The 21059-nt window shown below is 42.7% G+C and overlaps 1 non-coding gene across 1 annotated transcript; it reads left to right on the forward strand.

Annotated features, from left to right (window-relative positions):
* Positions 1 to 11740: 11740 nt before the first annotated feature.
* On the forward strand, positions 11741 to 11815 carry Trnas-cga (transfer RNA serine (anticodon CGA)). The gene has a single exon. It is a non-coding gene; the product is annotated as a tRNA-Ser (tRNA).
* Positions 11816 to 21059: the final 9244 nt, after the last annotated feature.

Below are 21059 nucleotides of genomic sequence, written 5' to 3' on the forward strand. Positions count from 1 at the left end.
TAACAGAATCTGTAGCCAGCTTTCCAATGAAAGGATATGAAAGTCCAACTTTCAGCGTAACAACAGGAATGGAAGTACATACTCAGTGCAAATACTTACAACATGCTTAGGGATGTTCATAAAAGTGAGCAATATGAGAAAGCCGTACAATCTGATGTGCAATTGCCGTTAGCCGTATTTGCAAAGGATGTTATTTTGTAAAGTCGCATGCTAGTTGAAGACAGCAGACTTGAGGCCCGTATTATTTCAACTTGGCTCCAGACGGCGTTGATCTCAAAGATCGAAACAAACAGGACATAGCTTTTATAATATATAAAACAACGTAAATATTACTTACCGTATTACACCTGGCTTTCTTTCGATCAGTGTCATATCATCAATAAAAACAGCAAACGTAGTTATGAGTCAAAACTCGTCGTTGGACATGTATAAAGATCGTACATCACACTAGGCACGATGTCCAAATAATCCATCGAGAGACAGAGAGAGCAATGTATAGGCCGTCATTATAAAAGAAGACGTTTTTAATTACTATTTCCCAGACAAAGCAAGGAAACTTCAATCTATTGATACCATAGATAGGTCATGTCAAAAAACAAATATTTATCACAAAACAGTTAAAAACCGAGTCAGGGTTGACTGGGAATAGGTAGGTATAGGCTTGTGGGCCTGTGAGGGTGGAGGGGGGACACAAAGGGCAGGGTAGGGGGCAGATGAGGCGGTGGTTGAATTAATTATGGGGGGGGAGGACGAGGCGGAGGTGTGTAGGAAAATAGCCAAGGGATGGACGGTTGTAGGATGGAGGGGGGGGGGCAGGGGGGGAGGACGAAGGACTGAGGAGCTGGAAGGTAGGGTAGCATGAAGGGATGAAGGCCAAAAAAGAAGGCAGGGGACGGAATTTTACAGCAATGGAACATTTTCACATTTTATATAACAAACGGAATGATATTTAAATTACGTTGTAACAGAAACAAGCATTGATTTCAGTACATTATTCTGTTTTAAAGTATACCTTGAAGCTGAAACCTCATGAATATGTTTACAAGTAAAACAGTGTCATTACAGCATATTACTGGGAGGGGAAAGTGAGAAGGGAGGGAAGGGGGAAAGAGGAGTACGGCGGAATACGTTTTTCTTGTATTTCTCACTTTTATGAACTTCCATATGCATATTGTATGTGTACTCAGTGTATACTTCCCCTGATGTTACATTGGTCTTTCAATATTTATAGATAAGCGCTTCTAATTTGATTTTTCTGTAAATTTTGCCACATTTGTCTGATAAATAAAGTTTTTAGCGATGAAAATGTTTCCATGAAATTACTACATGCCAAGTTTTGTGAATGGGTTTTGCATTAGGTGGAAGACAACAAACATTTGGTAAATAATATGATGTAAACTGACGCATCTAGCTTCACTCGTGAAGGTATTTTCAACCTCCACAGCTGCCATTACTGATCGCAATAAAACCCAAGCCGAATAACTCCGACGAGAGCCAGAGACAGACCATCGCGTTATTGACTTAATTTGTGAGTCTCTTTCTCTTGACTAAATCATCTAATTTTTCTGAAACTGTAATCATTTGTGTGTCTGTTCATTTATTTGACACACACGATCGAACAGCGGAGGAGTGGTACTCAAGCGTCAACTTTAGGTTACAACATTTCAGGATGTAATTAACATTTTACAATGCAACAAACGGCACTGATTACGTATTTGTTTATATGTTCAGATGTGCTAACAAAACTAACGGTGTTCCATTTAAAAAAAACGTAGGTTTGTGTTAAAAAACATACTTCCGTGCATTTTTGTATGGTTTGTATTAAACAATTACACTAGCCCCTCTCCTCACGTTCGGTCTGTGGAATCGGTTCGTCAGTATTCGATGTGGTTTACGAAATATATCCAGCGGTAACGTTAGGTGACTCACCCTGTAAATATCCGTGTGTGTGATTGTGTGTGTGTAAGATGAATAACAATCAAACAAGAGTAATGGACTGCAGTCAAATCAGGGGACGCTGAAATGTGAGACGATTAAAGCATCAGACGTGTTCCTCTTTGGGTTGCAACATGACGGGATGAATGTAGTATCCGCTCCACCCCGAACATTGATTCGAATAAACTATATCTAAGCATCAGCCTAAGTCAATAATTAAGAGGTAGGAAGTAGAGAGAGGCAGACTCAGTTTTCCTCGCTGTCCGATTTCAACTATTTTAGACTCTCATTTAATTTTTTTATACCGGCAACGCACAGAGAGTTTATGTAATCTTCCTCTCCTGGTTTAGCTGTGGTAGAGTGTAGAAGTTATATATAGTGAATGGTATTTTCATATATTGTACAAGCACTCCATAGCACTCCGTCTTCTGGCCACAAGTGGCCCATCGGGACCATCCGACCGCCGTGTCATCCTGAGGTGACGAGGATAGGAGGGGCGTGAGGTTGGCACACCGCTCTCCCGGTCGTTATGATGATTTTATTTGACCAGAGCCGCTACTATTCGGTCAAGTAGCTCCTCAATTAGCATCACGAGGCTGAGTGCACCTCTCAAATGGCAACAGTGCATGGCGGCCTGGATGGTCACCCATCCAAGTGCGGGCCACGCCCGACAGCGCTTAACTACGGAGATGTCACGGAACCGGTGTATCCACTGCGGCAAGGCTGTTGCATATGTTATACACGGAGCGTGCAAAAGGTCTGAGGGCGTTGCTGTAACATATATGCAACGTTGCACAACTCCGTTGCTAAGCACCGACATCAAAGCAAGGGATTAGTGTGTCATTCGTGTCTGTAGGACGTGCGTGAGATAAATGCGGAAACGTGAACTGTGACACCGTTATTACCAGATGCGTCCAAAGAGGGCCAATGTGCTGTTATTCTTTTCTTGGCTGCTGAAGGACAAACAACAGTAGCCATCCATTGGAGAATGTGCGTGGGGACAACATGCCTGTCGGAACCAACCGTCGTGGAATCGTGTGCCAAGTTCATCATAATGCACGTCTCCATATCGCAAATGCCATAACGCAGAAGTTACGCCAAGTTGGAGGCACTCGAGCACCCGCTTTATAGTCCTGATCCCTCCCCATGCGATTGCTATGCCTTCGGTCCTTATAAAAGGCCTTGAAGGGTCGACAATTCGTGCCGGACGGGGATGTGCAGAGACAGTTACGGACTTCTCCACGCAGCAGGAAACGGTGTCTCATCAAACGGGTGTCTTCAACCTTCTACGACTGTGAGATGATTGCCTCAGTACACACGGCGATTTTGCCTAATTGGCATACCGATCATGGTCTGTGCAGCCTTCGAACGGAAGCTTTTTGATCACCCTTTTTACAGTCATCCATGGATAGCTTTCGTGTAAAGATTAATACACTCCTGGAAATTGAAATAAGAACACCGTGAATTCATTGTCCCAGGAAGGGGAAACATTATTGACACATTCCTGGGGTCAGATACATCACATGATCACACTGACAGAACCACAGGCACATACACACAGGCAACAGAGCATGCACAATGTCGGCACTAGTACAGTGTATATCCACCTTTCGCAGCAATGCACGCTGCTATTCTCCCATGGAGACGATCGTAGAGATGCTGGATGTAGTCCTGTGGAACGGCTTGCCATGCCATTTCCACCTGGCGCCTCAGTTGGACCGGCGTTCGTGCTGGACGTGCAGACCGCGTGAGACGACGCTTCATCCAGTCCCAAACATGCTCAATGGGGGACAGATCCGGAGATCTTGCTGGCCAGGGTAGTTGACTTACACCTTCTAGAGCACGTTGGGTGGCACGGGATACATGCGGACGTGCATTGTCCTGTTGGAACAGCAAGTTCCCTTGCCGGTCTAGGAATGGTAGAACGATGGGTTCGATGACGGTTTGGATGTACCGTGCACTATTCAGTGTCCCCTCGACGATCACCAGTGGTGTACGGCCAGTGTACGAGATCGCTCCCCACACCATGATGCCGGGTGTTGGCCCTGTGTGCCTCGGTCGTATGCAGTCCTGATTGTGGCGCTCACCTGCACGGCGCCAAACACGCATACGACCATCATTGGCACCAAGGCAGAAGCGACTCTCATCGCTGAAGACGACACGTCTCCATTCGTCACTCCATTCACGCCTGTCGCGACACTACTGGAGGCTGGCTGCACGATGTTGGGGCGTGAGCGGAAGACGGCCTAACGGTGTGCGGGACCGTAGCCCAGCTTCATGGAGACGGTTGCGAATGGTCCTCGCCGATACCCCAGGAGCAACAGTGTCCCTAATTTGCTGGGAAGTGGCGGTGCGGTCCCCTACGGCACTGCGTAGGATCCTACGGTCTTGGCATGCATCCGTGCGTCGCTGCGGTCCGGTCCCAGGTCGACGGGCACGTGCACCTTCCGCCGACCACTGGCGGCAACATCGATGTACTGTGGAGACCTCACGCCCCACGTGTTGAGCAATTCGGCGGTACGTCCACCCGGCCTCCCGCATGCCCACTATACGCCCTCACTCAAAGTCCGTCAACTACACATACGGTTCACGTCCACGCTGTCGCGGCATGCTACCAGTGTTAAAGACTGCGATGGAGCTCCGTATGCCACGGCAAACTGGCTGACACTGACGGCGGCGGTGCACAAATGCTGCGCAGCTAGCGCCATTCGACGGCCAACACCGCGGTTCCTGGTGTGTCCGCTGTGCCGTGCGTGTGATCATTGCTTGTACAGCCCTCTCGCAGTGTCCGGAGCAAGTATGGTTGGTCTGACACACCGGTGTCAATGTGTTCTTTTTTCCATTTCCAGGAGTGTATTTTCACTGTATGAGATAAATTTTGAAGTGTATTTCAACCTCAAAGTCTTTTCATTACAGCCGTTCTTTACTAAACACTTTTATGTATTTGTGTCATATGTTCCTCTCTTTGAAATGCTGAAGGTGAGAGCGGTAAAATACAGGGAGGGAAAGGCTATTTACAATTTCTACAGAAACCCGACGGTAGTTATAAGAGTCGAGGGGCATGTAAGAAAAGTAGTGGTTGAGAAGAGAGTGATACAGGGTTGTAGCCTATCCCCGATGCTGTTCAATCAGTATACTGAGCAAGCTGTAAAGGAAACAAAAGAAAAATTTAGGGTATGAATTACAATTCAAGGAGAAAAAATAAAAACTATGAGGTTTGCCGACGGCAATGTAACTGTGTCAGAGACAGCAATGGTCCTGGAAGAGCAGCTGAACGGAATGTACGGTGTCTTGAAAGGAGGATGTAAGATGAAAAGCTGTACGAGGATAATGGAATGTAGTCGAGTTAAATCAGGAGATGATGAGGGAATTAGATTAGGAAATGAGACATTTAAAGTAGTAGATGAGTTTTGCTATTTGGTGAGCAAAATAACTGATGACGGTCGAAGTAGAGTGGATACACAATGTAAACTGGCTACGTTTCTGAAAACGTTTCTGAAGAAGAGATATTTGTTACAATCGAGTATTGATTTAAGTGTCAGGAAGTCTTTTCTGAAAGTACTTGTATGGGGAGTAGCCATATATATGGGAGTGAAACATGGAAGATCAATAATTTGGACTAGAAGATAATAGAAGCTTTCGAAATGTGGTGCTACTGAAGAAAACTGAAGATTAGATGGGTAGATCACGTAATTAATGAGGAGGTACTGAATAGAATTGGGGACAAGAGGAATTTGTGGCACAACTTGCCTAGAAGAAGGAATCTGTTAGCAGGACACGTTCTTAGGCATCAAGGGATCACCAATTTAGTATTGGAGGGCAGCGTGGAGGGTAAAAATCGTAGACGGAGAGCAAAAGATGAATACACTAAGCAGATTCATAGGGATGTAGGTTGCAGTAGTTACTCTGAGATGAAGAAGTTTGCACAGGACAGTGCAGCATGGAAAGCTGACTCAAACCAGTCTCTGGACTGAAGACAACAACAACAACAACCTGCATTTGTGATACGAGGTCTCTGACTATTCTGGGCACACGGTTGAAATATTTAATTATATACAAGTATTCAAAAAAGTGAGCATAATATTAAAACAAGATACCAACTAATGACAGTAGCGACAAGAATGTGAAATGTTGACAGGCAATAGCAAGACAGGATTTCTCGAGAAACACAAATATGTTAAAATCGAATATACTCGAAAATTCAAGGAAATCTTTCCTGGAAATATTCATTTTAAATTAGCCTTAGTGCAAGTAATGCATAGGAGATAAATAATGCCGTCGAGGAGAAAACAGAATCTCTCCAAATATGGTGGTACAGAACAGTGCTTCACACTGTACGGATAGATCCAATAAGCTATGAAGAGCTACTCTACGGAATTTGCGAGAAAAGAGCTTCATAGCGCGACTTGAAAAGAAATGAAAGGTGACTATGACACATCGTGAGGTATCAAGGGATGGAGGGGTGGCTGGAGATGAAAATTGTAAGAGACGAAGGCTTGGCGGTAGAAAGCAGATTCAGATGGGATGAGAAGTTCCACCTTATGCAAGACATCTTTATTCTTTTGTTTCACCCATACATGTTTCAGCACTTTTGTGCTATCGTCAGTGGGTTCTATTTTTTATTTTTTTTAAATAAGTTAAAAATAAAAAAATTGAACACACTGACGATAGCACAAGAGTGGTGAAACATGTATGAGTGAAACAAAAGAAAAAAGGTGTCTTGCATAAGGCCGAACTTCTCATCCCATTTTCTTAACAACCACGGAGACAACAAGAACAACTGCACCACAAGATAATTAGAGTAGATTCAGATGTTTGTAGGTTCCAGTAGGCATGCAGAAATGGAGCTTCGTGCTTAGGATGGACTGGCGTCAACAGCTGGTTCCAACCAGTCTTCGGAATAATGCCCATAACAACAGTAACAAACGCTGGGCAATGGCATAGGCATATACAGGGTGTTCCAAAATTGACCAGTATATTTGAAACGGCAATAAAAACTAAACGAGCGGCGATAGAAATACACCGTTTGTTGCAATATGCTTGGGACAACAGTACATTTTCAGGCGGACAAACTTTCGAAATTACAGTAGTTACAATTTTCAACAACAGATGGCGCTGCAAGTGATGTGAACGATATAGCAGACAACGCAGTCTGTGGGTGCGCCATTCTGTACGTCGTCTTTCTGCTGTAAGCGTGTGCTGTTCACAACGTGCAAGTGTGCTGTAGACAACATGGTTTATTCCTTAGAACAGAGGATTTTTCTGGTGTTGAAATTCCACCGCCTAGAACACAGTGTTGTTGCAACAAGGCGAAGTTTTCAACGGAGGTTTAATGTAACCAAAGGACCGAAAAGCGATACAATAAGGGGTCTGTTTGAAAAATTTCAACGGACTGGGAACGTGACGGATGAACGTGCTGGAAAGGTAGGGCGACCGCGTACGGCAACCACAGAGGGCAACACGCAGCTAGTGCAGCAGGTGATCCGACAGCGGCCTCGGGTTTCCGTTCGCCGTGTTGCAGCTGCGGTCCAAATGACGCCAACGTCCACGTATCGTCTCATGCGCCAGAGTTTACACCTCTATCCATACAAAATTCAAACGCGGCAACCCCTCAGCGCCGCTACCATTGCTGCACGAGAGACATTCGCTAACGATATAGTGCACAGGATTGATGACGGCGATATGCATGTGGGCAGCATTTGGTTTACTGACGAAGCTTATTTTTACCTGGACGGCTTCGTCAATAAACAGAACTGGCGCATATGGGGAACCGAAAAGCCCCATGTTGCAGTCCCATCGTCCCTGCATCCTCAAAAAGTACTGGTCTGGGCCGCCATTTCTTCCAAAGGAATCATTGGCCCATTTTTCAGATCCGAAATGATTACTGCATTACGCTATCTGGACATTCTTCGTGAATTTGTGGCGGTACAAACTGCCTTAGACGACACTGCGAACACCTCGTGGTTTATGCAAGATGGTGCCCGGCCACATCGCACGGCCGACGTCTTTAATTTCCTGAAGGAATATTTCGATGATCGTGTGATTGCTTTGGGCTATCCGAAACATACAGGAGGCGGCGTGGATTGGCCTCCCTATTCGCCAGACATGAACCCCTACGACTTCTTTCTGTGGGGACACTTGAAAGACCAGGTGTACCGCCAGAATCCAGAAACAATTGAACAGCTCAAGCAGTACATCTCATCTGCATGTGAAGCCATTCCGCCAGACACGTTGTCAAAGGTTTCGGGTAATTTCATTCAGAGACTACGCCATATTATTGCTACGCATGGTGGATATGTGGAAAATATCGTACTATAGAGTTTCCCAGACCGCAGCGCCATCTGTTGTTGAAAATTGTAACTAGTGTAATTTCGAAAGTTTGTCCGCCTGAAAATGTACTGTTGTTCCAAGCATATTGCAAAAAACGGTGTATTTCTATCGCTGCTCATTTAGTTTTTATTGCCGTTTCAAATATACCGGTCATTTTTGAAACACCCTGTAAATTGAAGCTGTAGGGGGGAGAAAGGGAACAAGAGGAACTAATGATATCAGATGCTTTGGGACTTTATGTGTATTCAGCGGCGACGAGTGAGAATGTGTACAACACCGGGACTCGATCTTGGGATCTCCTGCTTTCTAGACGGCTGCGTTAACCATTGTGCGACCCGGACACAGTGTTCGGCGGCGTCCATACGAACAAACGCCACACGTTAGTATAACAAAAAGCGCAGATACTGAAACCGTTTTATTTGAATAGCTCTTTAAAAGTAGTCGGTTCATGTCTGTTTCCCTCGAATAAAAAAGTGGAAGACTGTGCACTTACAAAATTCTTTTTCGCGTTTTATAGACAAGGAAAATTTTCTGAAACTGATGAAGATTTGTAAGGAGCATGATCCTGCATTAAAAATCGGCGACTCATTTCAGATAAGCTCTCATTTCTAAACATGCTCATCGTGCAAGTTGTAACACGACTGGAGCCACAGATGAAAACTTAGTGTGAGTGTACGAAATGATATTGGACCGTCAGTGATTCATTGTGTTTGAAATAACTGAAACCAAAAAAGGTATCAACTATAGGTTGTTCACTCGACAGGGTGTTATCGAGTGCTATGTACTAGGATGTTGAGATGGGCGAGCCCTTTTTTGCAGTTTCAGAGGAATAGTCGATGTGTTGAAAATGGGTTTCATCCTCTCCCTACCTTATCATTGCGAACATCAAAAACACTACACGTCACTTTGTGTCCAATAATAATAGTTACCTTTGTTATACACTTACAGTCAAAATTACAAAGCTCTCGCCTTGGAACGGAAACTGCCAAAACGCGACGAGGAAGTCGACTTATCCAATTAGGCAGCAGATTCTATGACTCCAGGTCTTCCACTTATAATACACCCCCCCGCTTATAGTCCATATATTACGAAGCACACTTGTTACGTTGTAATAACTATTTCACAGTTTAAACAACGTTAAAATACATAGTAAGAGAAAGTGCATTTTATTTGCGGATAAACAGCATTTATCTCTCAAAGTTGGTCTCAGTGTGAGGGCTGGTTCCTTTATCCTGTATAACCTGCTGCAAAGACTTTGTCCAGGAAATAAAAAGGAAAAGTCACTAGAACGCTATGTTGGTTTTTAACGTTTTTGCGTGTTCTTGAAACACAGGTTACCATAACATATTTCACACTTTTTGGCCATACTAAGAAAATGATCAATCAGAGATCAACACGAACCAAAGCCAATAGATGCTAACCCACTCTATTCTATCCGACCCAACTCTGATGTTCTTGGCATCAAAAATACATTATATATTACACTTCCAGCTTCCAGTATCCCCTACAACAGGTATAGTCCAAATGCGCATTAACAAGACTTTCTTAACTGAAACTATTTCTCAGATTCAATTTATACACTGTTTTCTGAAAATAATTATTTGCTTGAACGTCTCCAGGGCTAATGATCACTAACAAAGGTTGCAAATTTCGACACTACAAGAAAAAGCACAGGCTTCCTGGTATATTATAGAATCGATTTCATTATCAATGAGAAAAAAAGGAAATTATAAATGAAGACAGAACGTTCCTTTACATGGAGCATAATACTATTACTTGACTGTAATTTATTTCAGATATTTTAAGTTGATAATTATGAGTACTAATTTTCATAGCACAATTTCGATTTTTACAAAAAGGATCTATTAGAATTTTAAAAATATATTATCATAAAAATAGTTTTTTGGAAACAATTATTTTCAGAGATATCTATAGATGAGTAATATATAATTTAAATAATAATATAATTTAAATATATAATTTAATTAAACAGACCCCTCTTTTAATTTATATGGACTCAAACATTTCAATTGAATGCGAAAATTCCGAGGACGCAAGGTTTATTACACACTGAACAATACTTTGCAGTTCTTCCCTTAATTGTGTATTATAGAAATTGTAGGATTGCAAGAACGTCGTTAACTGAAACCGATACAGCATGCACTTCAGATTACTTTTTATCATGTAAGCTTTTTTATTTATTCATTCAATGGAGACTAGTGACTCAGGAACAATAATAGTCCATTACGATCAAAGTTTTAAATTATGTACCGGCTTCATATTGTATTAGCAATTCAGCATGATTATTTTTTCGCTAAATACATTTCTGATCCACAAAAAGAACTTAGTCTATCCAGCGTGACTGGGAAAAATTTTAGGCTCGTATTCGCTTGTATGGTTGTTAAGCTGTGAGACTCTTTTTCTCTTTCTCTGATGGCACTAAAAGCATGAACTGCAAGTTTTCTGAATGTCACAGGGACAGTTATCCATGTTTTCCACAGGGAATATGTAAGTTTACAATGCGCGCGTTTTGTACTGATACCATAGACAAGAATATTCTCTCCTCCTCATTGTTTACACTCAGGTAGTGATGGTTTTGAAATGGACTGCACTGGCCTGCCTCTGAAGCGGATCGCGCCGAGCAGTGGCTGACGTCTTAATGGATGTACTTACTGAAGCCAGGCTCCCTGCGAAAGGGTGTCTGGCCGTTAAGTGCCCGACGCGTAATTTAATCGGCCGCGCGCGAGACGAAGCGTCAGAGAAGTTTGCCCTGAATTTCTGGACGCTATTTATTCGTTTAATTGGCAGTCCGTAGTGAGAATGAGCGAGACTGTTAACACAAAGCTCTCCCTCCCAAACGAGACAAAAAAAAATCTTAATAGTGATTAGAATATCATTGGAGATTGGTAGATTGGTATCGAAGCACTGCAACCACTAGTCATCAAGACCGTAAATTGTAATCACGACAATATGAGTTGTACATCACTAGATTTTATAAAAGTACGAGAATGTACTGTAAAGTACCGCCTCCGAATTTTTTATGTGAAAACCCTTAAAACTTTTTAAACAAAGCAATGTTATTAACGAAACTTCCTGGCAGATTAAAACTGTGTGCCCGACCGAGACTCGAACTCGGGACCTTTGCCTTTCGCGGGCAAGTGCTCTACCAACTGAGCTACCGAAGCACGACTCACGCCCGGTACTCACAGCTTTACTTCTGCCTGTACCTCGTCTCCTACCTTACAAACTTTGCAGAAGCTCTCCTGCGAACCTTGCCGAACTAGCACTCCTGAAAGAAAGGATATTGCGGAGCCACTCTGGAAACATCCCCCAGGCTGTGGCTAAGCCATGTTCTCCGCAATATTCTTTCAGGAGTGCTAGTTCAGCAAGGTTCGCAGGAGAGCTTCTGCAAAGTTTGTAAGGTAGGAGACGAGGTACTGGCAGAAGTAAAGCTGTGAGTACCGGGCCTGAGTCGTGCTTCGGTAGCTCAGTTGGTAGAGCACTTGCCCTCGAAAGGCAAAGGTCCCGAGTTCGAGTCTCGGTCGGGCACAAAGTTTTAATCTGCCAGGAAGTTTCATATCAGCGCACACTCCGCTGCAGAGTGAAAATCTCATTCTGGAATGTTATTAACATTCAACTTTGTTCTTCATGTCTACATATCTGCAGCGTTCTGCCGCTAGAAGGCTCCGAATTGTGGCGTGTAACATGGCTACGCGTAACGTAACTACACTGAAGAGCCACCTGCCTAATATTGTGTAGGGTTTCCACGAGCAAGCATAAGTGCCGCAACACGACTTGGCATGGACTCGACTAAAGTCTGAAGCAGTGCTGGAGGGAAATGACACCATGAATTCTGCAGGGCTGTCCATGAATCCGCAAGAGTACGAAGGGGTGGAGATCTCTTCTAAGCAGCACGTTGCATGGCATCCCATATATGCTCAATAATGTTCATATATGGGGAATCCGGTGGCCAGTGAAAGAGTTTAAACTCAGAAGAGGGTTCCTGGAGCCATTCTGTAGCAATTGTGGACGTATGGGGTGTCGCATTCTCCTGCTGGAATTGTCGGAATGCAAATGGACATGAATGGATGCAGGTGATCAGACAGGATCCTTACGTATGTGTCAGCTGTCACACTCGTATCTAGACGTATCAGGAATCCCATATCACTCCAACTGCACACGCCCCACACCACCACAGGGCCTCCACCAGCTTGAACAGCCACCTGTTGACATGCTGGGTCCAAGGATTCATGAGGTTGTCTCCATACCTGTACGCGTCCATCTACTCGATACAATTTGAGACAAGACTCGTCCGACCAGGCAACATGTTTCCAATCGTTAACAGTCCAAAGTCGGTGTTGACGGGCGCAGGCGAGGCGTAAGACTTGGTGTTGTGCAGTCATTAAGGGTACACGAGTGGGCCTTCGGTTCCGAAAGCCCATATCGATATTCCTTTGAATGGTTCGTATGCTGACACTTGTTGATGGCCCAGCACTGAAATCTGCAGGAGTTTGCGGAAGGGTTGCACTTTTGTCACGTAGAATGATTCTCTTCAGTCGTCGTGGTCACGTTCTTGTAGGATCTTTTTCTGGCCGCAGCGATGTCGATTTGATGTTTTCCCGGATTCCTGATATTCGCTGTACATGCGTGAAATGGTCGTAAGGGAAATCCCCACTTCATCGCTACTTCGGAGATGCTGTGTCCGATCGCTCGTGCGCCGATTACAACACCACATTCAAACTCACTTAAATCTTGATAACCTGTCATTGCAGCAATAGTAACCGACGTAACAATTGAGCCAGACGCTTGTTAGTTTATATAGCGTTACCGACCGCAGCGCCGTATTCTGCTTCCTTACATATCTCTGTTTTTGAATATGCATCCCTTTGCCAGCTTGAGAAAGAGTGTACTGTAATCGATTTTCTATTTCGAATAGTTCGCCCACACATGGAGCTCTCTTTCTTTCAGTAATGACAATGCCAGGTTACAGACTAGCGCTGCGACATTTGCAACTGTCCGACGCCTTGGGTTCATTATCGTCGATAATCCTCCATACAGTCCCGACTTGGCTCCATCCGATTTTTATCTGTTTCCATAACTTAATGAACATCTTCTAGGGCTTCCCTTTGATAGTGATGAAGCGATGCAAGCAGAGGTGAGGTTGTGGCTCCGTCAACAAAGTCAAAGGTTCTACAGTGAAGGTATCAACAAACTGTTCTCTCTTTGGGAGAAATGTATTTGTCAAATGGTGACTACAAACATGTAGATATGAAGAATAAAAATGTAGAATTTTATTAACGTTGCTCTTTTTGAAAAGCTTTAAGAAGCACTACTTTTCAGCATGCACTTGTAGTAATTAGTCTTACTGACAGGAACTGAACGCGATTAATATTTCAGCAAGAAAACTTCTCGAGGTGATGTCTTATGAAAAATGATCTCAAATTATTATATATTTTCGTAAGTCTACATTACACTGACAGTTAGCACAACTACATGATCTTATACGTTTCAAGGAAGTAAGATTATTTTGCTCCACCTTGCCTGTACTTGATATCAAACACGACTGATCCTTATGTTCAATCAAGTGTGTATGAACTAAAATGTGGTGACTGTGATAGGCCTATGTATGGCACATGCTTCAATCTCTACACCACCCATCTTCAAAATGTGCTGCCTTATTTCACAAAAACTGACCAGTAGATCCTGGCAGCAGCGTTGTTGAGAGAGGTCGAGAGTAATATTTCATCACAGAACCCCTAGAACCAAATACCTGCAGGGTTACCTACTTACCCAACATTTACAATCACTAATGAAAATTAGCAGTTTGACAATGTGATCGCCACTTCATTCCAACACTGATTACTAGAACAGATGTTTCATCACAGCCATTATGACTGTCTACTGGATTTCAACCAGGCTACTGGAAGTAGTGGAACAAAGTTCGTACAGCCCCACTCTCCACTATTGCCAAATTTATTCAAGATGGCATATACAAGCTGGATCCCCCATAAATTGCATACATTATTTCGACAGTTTATAGTAAGTGAGCGTGTCTGTACATCAGTGTACTGCATTTTTTCGGTAATTTACGAGTAGTTTGCAGGTCTGTAGGCTGTGAATTGTGTCCCCAAGCTCGTCAGAGTGTGTGTTTTGTATCAGTGTAATAAATAAACTAAGTGAAATCCGTCCCTAGATAAATTGTTCAACAACAGATAAATTACACTCCTTCCTCTCTCCAGCACCCCGGCACAGGCTGAGTCATTTTCCCGCCATTTTTCCCCCAGACCGCCATGGGATGAAAGCACACTCTGGTGGCAGTACTCTATACTAGGTCAGTTGGACTCCGGACCTGATAGTGGACACACTAGCTGGACCTACTGCCTCTAATTGTTTAAATAAAGACTGAAAATAAAGACTTATGTCCATCCTATCTACCAGCCCAGCACAGACCATGTCCTTTTGCTGCCATTTTTCCCATGCCATACCGCCATCTTACATCACAGAAGCGATAACTGCGCCCTATGGTGACAGTACTGTGTACTAAGTCAGTTGGACTCCAGAACTTTCTGGCAAAGACACTGGATGGAACTACTGCCTCTAATTATTTAAATAAAGACTGCCTGCAAAAAAAGACATCCATTCTATCCATCACAGGCTAAGTCCTTTTCCCACCAATTCCTAGGAAGAGGTTGCAGGCGGCTGACTTACGTTAGTGGAGGTAACCCAAGTGAGCTATTTTCTCAACATTTTCTTGGGTTAGTGGAGGTAGCCATGGTGTGTTGAATTGTTCTGATGGAATCTGAACTTCCCGCCATATTGTGGAGGTGGGAAGGGGAGGGGGCTAGGTTAGTGGAGGTAGACCAATTGACTGACCTGTCTTCATCCAAAATTTGAACTTCCAGCCATGATGTCATAGTGAAGTCTCCATATCTAACGCCGCCATCTTGGATCCGCCATCTTTAATAAATTTGGCGACAGTGGAGAATGGGGCCATACGAACTTTGTTCCACTATTGCCGGTATCAGTTCAAAGAATATGAGTTAGCTAGAAGTTGAATTCTCGTGCATGTTCAGTGGAAGTAGTTAACCAGATTTAAAATGAAGTGATGCACAGTCAATCATTCCGAGGATAACTGATTAGCAGTTCCAACAAAAATCTCGTGGAACTCATTCCCCAGCTGTCTCCAAAGTATGCAGTTCTAGTGAGGAGAGAGATCAGAATTTAATCAGAGTATATGCTTCTTTCTTGCATCCCTCTGTTCCAATCATCTACATTAGTTCCAAACGCAAAACGAAAGAGCATGTGTATCAAGTTGATTAGGTGACATCAGGTGTTAGCAGCATTCTTATGAATAATGAGGTACAAACGCAACGTGTTCTTTGTTTGGAGATTTTAGCTAGTGATTGCTTAAAGTCTATAACAGTAAAGAGACACCTGCAGACAAAATATCCAGACTGTGTAACTACAATCCATCGAATTTTTTAACTGTCGTGAGTAATATCTAAAGGGAAATGTCAGATTTCTTTGAAAAAAAAGTACCATTTCCTAAGAAATCCCTAAGAGCATCGCTACAGATATCTTCTTTTAATTTCAAAACCCAAACGCCACGTATTATTAGTGAAAAGTCACTTATTCCAGTCAAAATGTGCGAAATCGTGAACGGAGAAAGATTTGGCGAGAATCTGAAATCGATACCACTCTCAGATGATAACGAGGCTCGTGGTATTGATGCAATAGCAGCTCACATGAAAATTCAATTGCTACACGTCTTCATGACAGCCCAAAATTCGCCCTGTAGTTTGATAGCACTACTGATATTGGAATATTCTCAGCTTCTCGTTATTGTAAACTGCTGATATGGAAATGAAATGCACATTGACAATTTTTTTGTAAATCACTAATAGAGAGGACTACAGTCGAAGATATTTTCTTTCTTGTCAACAACCTGTCAAGAGCAAATTGTGTACGTATATGTACCGATGGGGTGGCAGCATACACGTACACTGCAACTAAAAAGGGATTGTGGCAGTGTGGTATATCTCCCACTGCAAAATTCACCCACAGTCCAAGATGCTACTCCAGGCGGGTGTAAAATGAATGTGCGCAACGAAAAATACTGAACGCGAAAATGAAGATTTGACCCTGTGTGACTACCTTATGAAGCAGATCTTAGGATCTCTTAATGGTGATATTATGTCCTCCTTCTTGCTGTTAAACGTATAAATTACAGTATAAACATAAATGAATGATTAAGGTAACTAGTAACTACAAAATGATAAATGCTGTTACTGCATATACATTTATTGTAGATTATAACCCTCTTATATATCGCAAATGTTTATATATCAATGTCCAATGGATATAAAGCGACACAAATGAATTTTCTAACTAATATTACTGGTCAATATCTCAAATCTGCCCCTTTTTATGGCTACGCGATCTAATATAAATAACGCGAGATGACTGAGATTATCTACGTACCAAACACTAGAAGACACTACTTTCAAAGATGATCTACAGTGGTGTTCAACCTGAGTGGAAATAAAAGTTACGTGATCACAGCTATTTACCTTTATAGCCCTAATAAGCCGAAGGAATTAGCAATATCACTGTATGTACTGCATCCGGTGCATCGGAGTGATGGTTCTCGTACACGTCTGCGACAACAGAAGAACTTCAGCCACAAAATATAAAAACAACTTATTGGAACACTGGGACGGCAGGACACGGTCCTCTGACTATTACAATCTAATACTGTCTTCTCCTCTGTCTGTTCTACAGACGAGAAACTCCAACTCCCAGCCACAAGTACGTTTAGATAACGTCTCAACGTGAGTAGAAGCAGAAGTGCTTTCAGTCACTGAACGCTGCGTACTCAATGACGACTCCGTGCCCGGAGGTGAAGTTCTCAATCGTATAAGTTAACAACAGTACAGTGCCTAACCGTTCACTAACTATAAAACCTCCTGAGAGCAAAGACAGCAACTCAGTCCGTACCAACAAAAGCTTATACTGAGCGACCGCCAGACACGGGCGCTCAAAACAGAAGATTTCTTTCTCTCCACCACTGGCTTCCCAGTAAAGCTTGACTCCCCTCCCTCATAACTGCAGAAGGCGATTCATTTATTCGAAACCGCGGAATATTCTCCTCTCCACAGATTCTTCCGAATTCCGACCAACCATATTTTAGTCTTTTGTCATCCAGCGCGGGAGCTTTGCGAGGGAGTACCTATGCTCATTACTGAGGAATTCATACAATGGTACACTTCTCAGAGTAAAATTCCTCGGAAATGCGAGGTGCAACAATAAAGTGATGAGACTGATGAGAAAAAAAAATGTTGCTTACCGTTATAGTCAAGTATAGTGTTGTCTCCTTCAAAGTAGTTCTCTTCTGATTACACACACTTTTTCCAGCACTTCTGCCATTGATGGTAACATACCTAGAATTCATCTTCTGTATTATCCTCAAAGACCCTCGTCACAGCGTTGCGGACATCTTGTGTTGTTTGAAAATGGTGTCCCTTGACCGACGTTTCGACTCTTGGAAATGGAAAAAAGTCGCACCGAGCGATATCTGGTGAAAGGTGGCTTTGGTAGTACTGAAATTTGTTTTGAGGTTAAAAATTGCTGTGCTGACAGAGCAGTATGGGATGGCGCATTATCGTGATGCAAAATCCAATAATCAGCAATGTTGGCTCTTCAGTTATTGTTAGACGAACCGTTTCTCGATTGATATTCAGTTCTTCTGCAATCATTTTCACGGATAATCTTCGATCAGATCGTATGAGTTCACGCACCCTGTCCAAGTTCACATCCGTCCGTGAGGTTGATCGTCGTCCACTGCGGTCTTCATCTTCAACATTTGTTCTGCCTTCACTAAACGTTTTATGCCAACGAAAAACTTGAGCTGTTGACATAACCTCCTCTCCAAAAGCCTTCTGAAGCTTACCGTAAGTTGTCGTCGCGTGTTCATCCAATTTAACGCAAAAAGAATGGGCATACCGTTGCGCAATGTTATGCGGTTCCAGTTCCGTGACGAGAGACACAAACACGTGTTAACTTAACCCATGACTGAACAGTTGTATCGATGTGCCGCTTAGACTAGAAGCAGCTTATAGACCAAGGTCAAAGATATTGTGCCTACGCAAGCCTGCAGGGTTGCCACATCTTGCAAAGAAAATCAGCCTCATTCTTCGACCATAAATATAATAGACTGGCCCTGACGTCATTTTCGTGGCTCCAACATCTCTGGGCTGAAGTCACGTGAATGTTGGCAAAACATGGTTGTTTCGTGTTGCGCTTATGGCTGTACTCAGCGTTTTGTCGGGGGATATGGCATTACATTTCACGTGTAAGTGTTTCTATGATAGTGCAGATGCGTTTATTGAAATCTGCTGAAGTGACTTTTATATGTTTTTTGCACTTGAAGTAGAGTATCACGTAAATTAAAGTGTTGAAAATGATGCCTGTAAAGTCAGACTCATATTACATTTTGGAAAGTATCTGTGATAATTCGGTTACAGAAGTAAGTATAATCGTTTCTCGTTCCTACTCATAGGTTCCCTAAGGATGAAAACCGAAGGCAGCTTTGGATACAGGCCCTGAAACGGAAAAACTTTAAGCCATTTGCACATACGCGCCTTTGCTTGAAGCACTTCACGGAGAAGTGTTTTGATAGGTTAGTTATTATTTACATTGTATATCTATAATTTGTATTTACAGTGTCTGTCATTTTTAAAACTAGGCTCCAAAATTATTTTCTGAAACTTCAAAGTCTCACCTTTCATCTAAAATATCACTTTTTTTAAACTGATAGTTTAAACTTTTGTAAAAATAGTGGGAACTGAACCTTTGAAGTGCACCTAAAATTGATACTCTAAAATGGACCTGCTCCTAAAGTCAACAATTTTGACACCTATAGTTGACACAATTCCCATATCACATTTTCTTTTATAAGTAACTAGAGCTCAAAACGTGGCGAATCCAATGTTTAAAGTTTTGACACGAGCCCACTCTTACTGTTTAAAAGAATTTTAACGACATTTTACTTTAACTGATAGTTTATAATAATTTCGTCCCGCTGCCCACCAGAGTGGCGATCGATGTATTTGTTACATTTTATAAGTGGTACTGTGAACAAATCAAGGTCAAATGTAGTTCTGGCATAATTTTTCACAAATAAAAAAGTAATTTTTGTTGGAAGCGTTTGGCGGTCAATTGAGAAATGTGGGGAAAACCCGATACAAACATAGGATGGCACACCACTGATTTGAAATCCCGCCACGTTTTGCCAACAGTCACGTGGTTTATGTTGGAGCCACACTAGCCCCTTAGCTTCTGCACAGCAAGGCCAGTCTACTAGTATCTATGGTCGAAGGTCTCATTACTTTATTGTCGCACCTCGTAACCCAGCCTGCGTGATTTCCGAGGTAACGCTTCCTCGTTGCTCTCTGTGGCGTCCAAGATTTTCAGAGTTTCCGAAGTATTATCTGTTATCCTTCTGGCCCCGCTACGATACTGGCTAGCCGCCGCTGTACTGTGCTTCAGTGCTCAGGTGCCCCGACCGTCCGTCTTGGGATACTTCCTGTGTTAAGCAGACCAGCACACCTGTGCGGGCTTTTCCACCCACAGCCTGAGTTACGCCTGCCGTTTCATTTCCATTGGCATGCCACCCTCTGCTAGTATAGGCAATCATTCATTATGCCGTTTTGATAATAAAGACAAATCCATCACCTTTCATGCAGTAAGCGTTAACAACTATTTACGTGGTTTACGTGACAATTTCAGTCTTCTTTAAATATTCTTATATACGATGTACAACCTGTCAAACCATGCCTAATTCCTGTTTTAAATCACGGTAAAGTATGTAGATGAGTACTTGTAAGGTACGAAATTATATCCACATTACATGATACACAGGGAGACACTGCCTTCTCAAGCAGCACATCCGGAAGCCAATGAAGTGCTGAACGATGCGGTATTGTAAATTTTGTGACAGCACGAACAGTAGGTTAGTTTCAATTCTTTGTGAGGAGATTGACACTGTCAAGATACTTTTTCAATATTTCTTGATAAACCAAAATGAAAAATATTTGCCAGATATCGCTCAGCCAATCAAAGATAAGTAAGAGCACTGATAGACTCTGAGAGACAATGACATAATTGTGCTCTTCAATTATCAGCTTCAGTAGTACTCTTCTGTTCTTGTTTCATTTTTTTTTAATTTGGTCATCTGTCGCGACACTAACGCCTGTAATCTTCATCATTTCCCTTTTTCTAATGAAGTCCGATTCCTTTTGTTATAATTTTTATCTGATTCTTATTTCCACCTTAACCGATATCCTTTGCAACCAGGCCACAAGGAGAGGTAAATCGAAGAAAATACGTGCGTCTACCTCTCCCGTATATTCGTCATATGCTAGTGACTTTTACAATAATTACAATTTCTTACCATCATCCCCAACTGCAGTAGTTATCCGACATCCCACTTACTCGCGAAGGTACTCGCCGTTTCTCGTTATTGCTGTCAGTCTGGTGTTAAATATTACTTATATTTTATTAATATTCTGTGACATTGTTTCCACTTCTATAGATTGCTATTGTCGCAACGCTGCTTCATGGCGAGAATTACTACGTGAGTTTATAATTAAACCCATTTTCCAAATTACTGCACCGGCTGGCGAAATAATCAGAAGGACTAAAAAACAACGGAGAAGGCGATACACAAGGAGGTACTGGATTCTCAGCTGGTACATCCGGAAGTCAATAAAGTACTGAACGATGCAGTATTGGAA

This window comes from Schistocerca cancellata, chromosome 8 (assembly GCF_023864275.1).
Source record: "Schistocerca cancellata isolate TAMUIC-IGC-003103 chromosome 8, iqSchCanc2.1, whole genome shotgun sequence".
Classification (NCBI taxonomy): domain Eukaryota; kingdom Metazoa; phylum Arthropoda; class Insecta; order Orthoptera; family Acrididae; genus Schistocerca; species Schistocerca cancellata.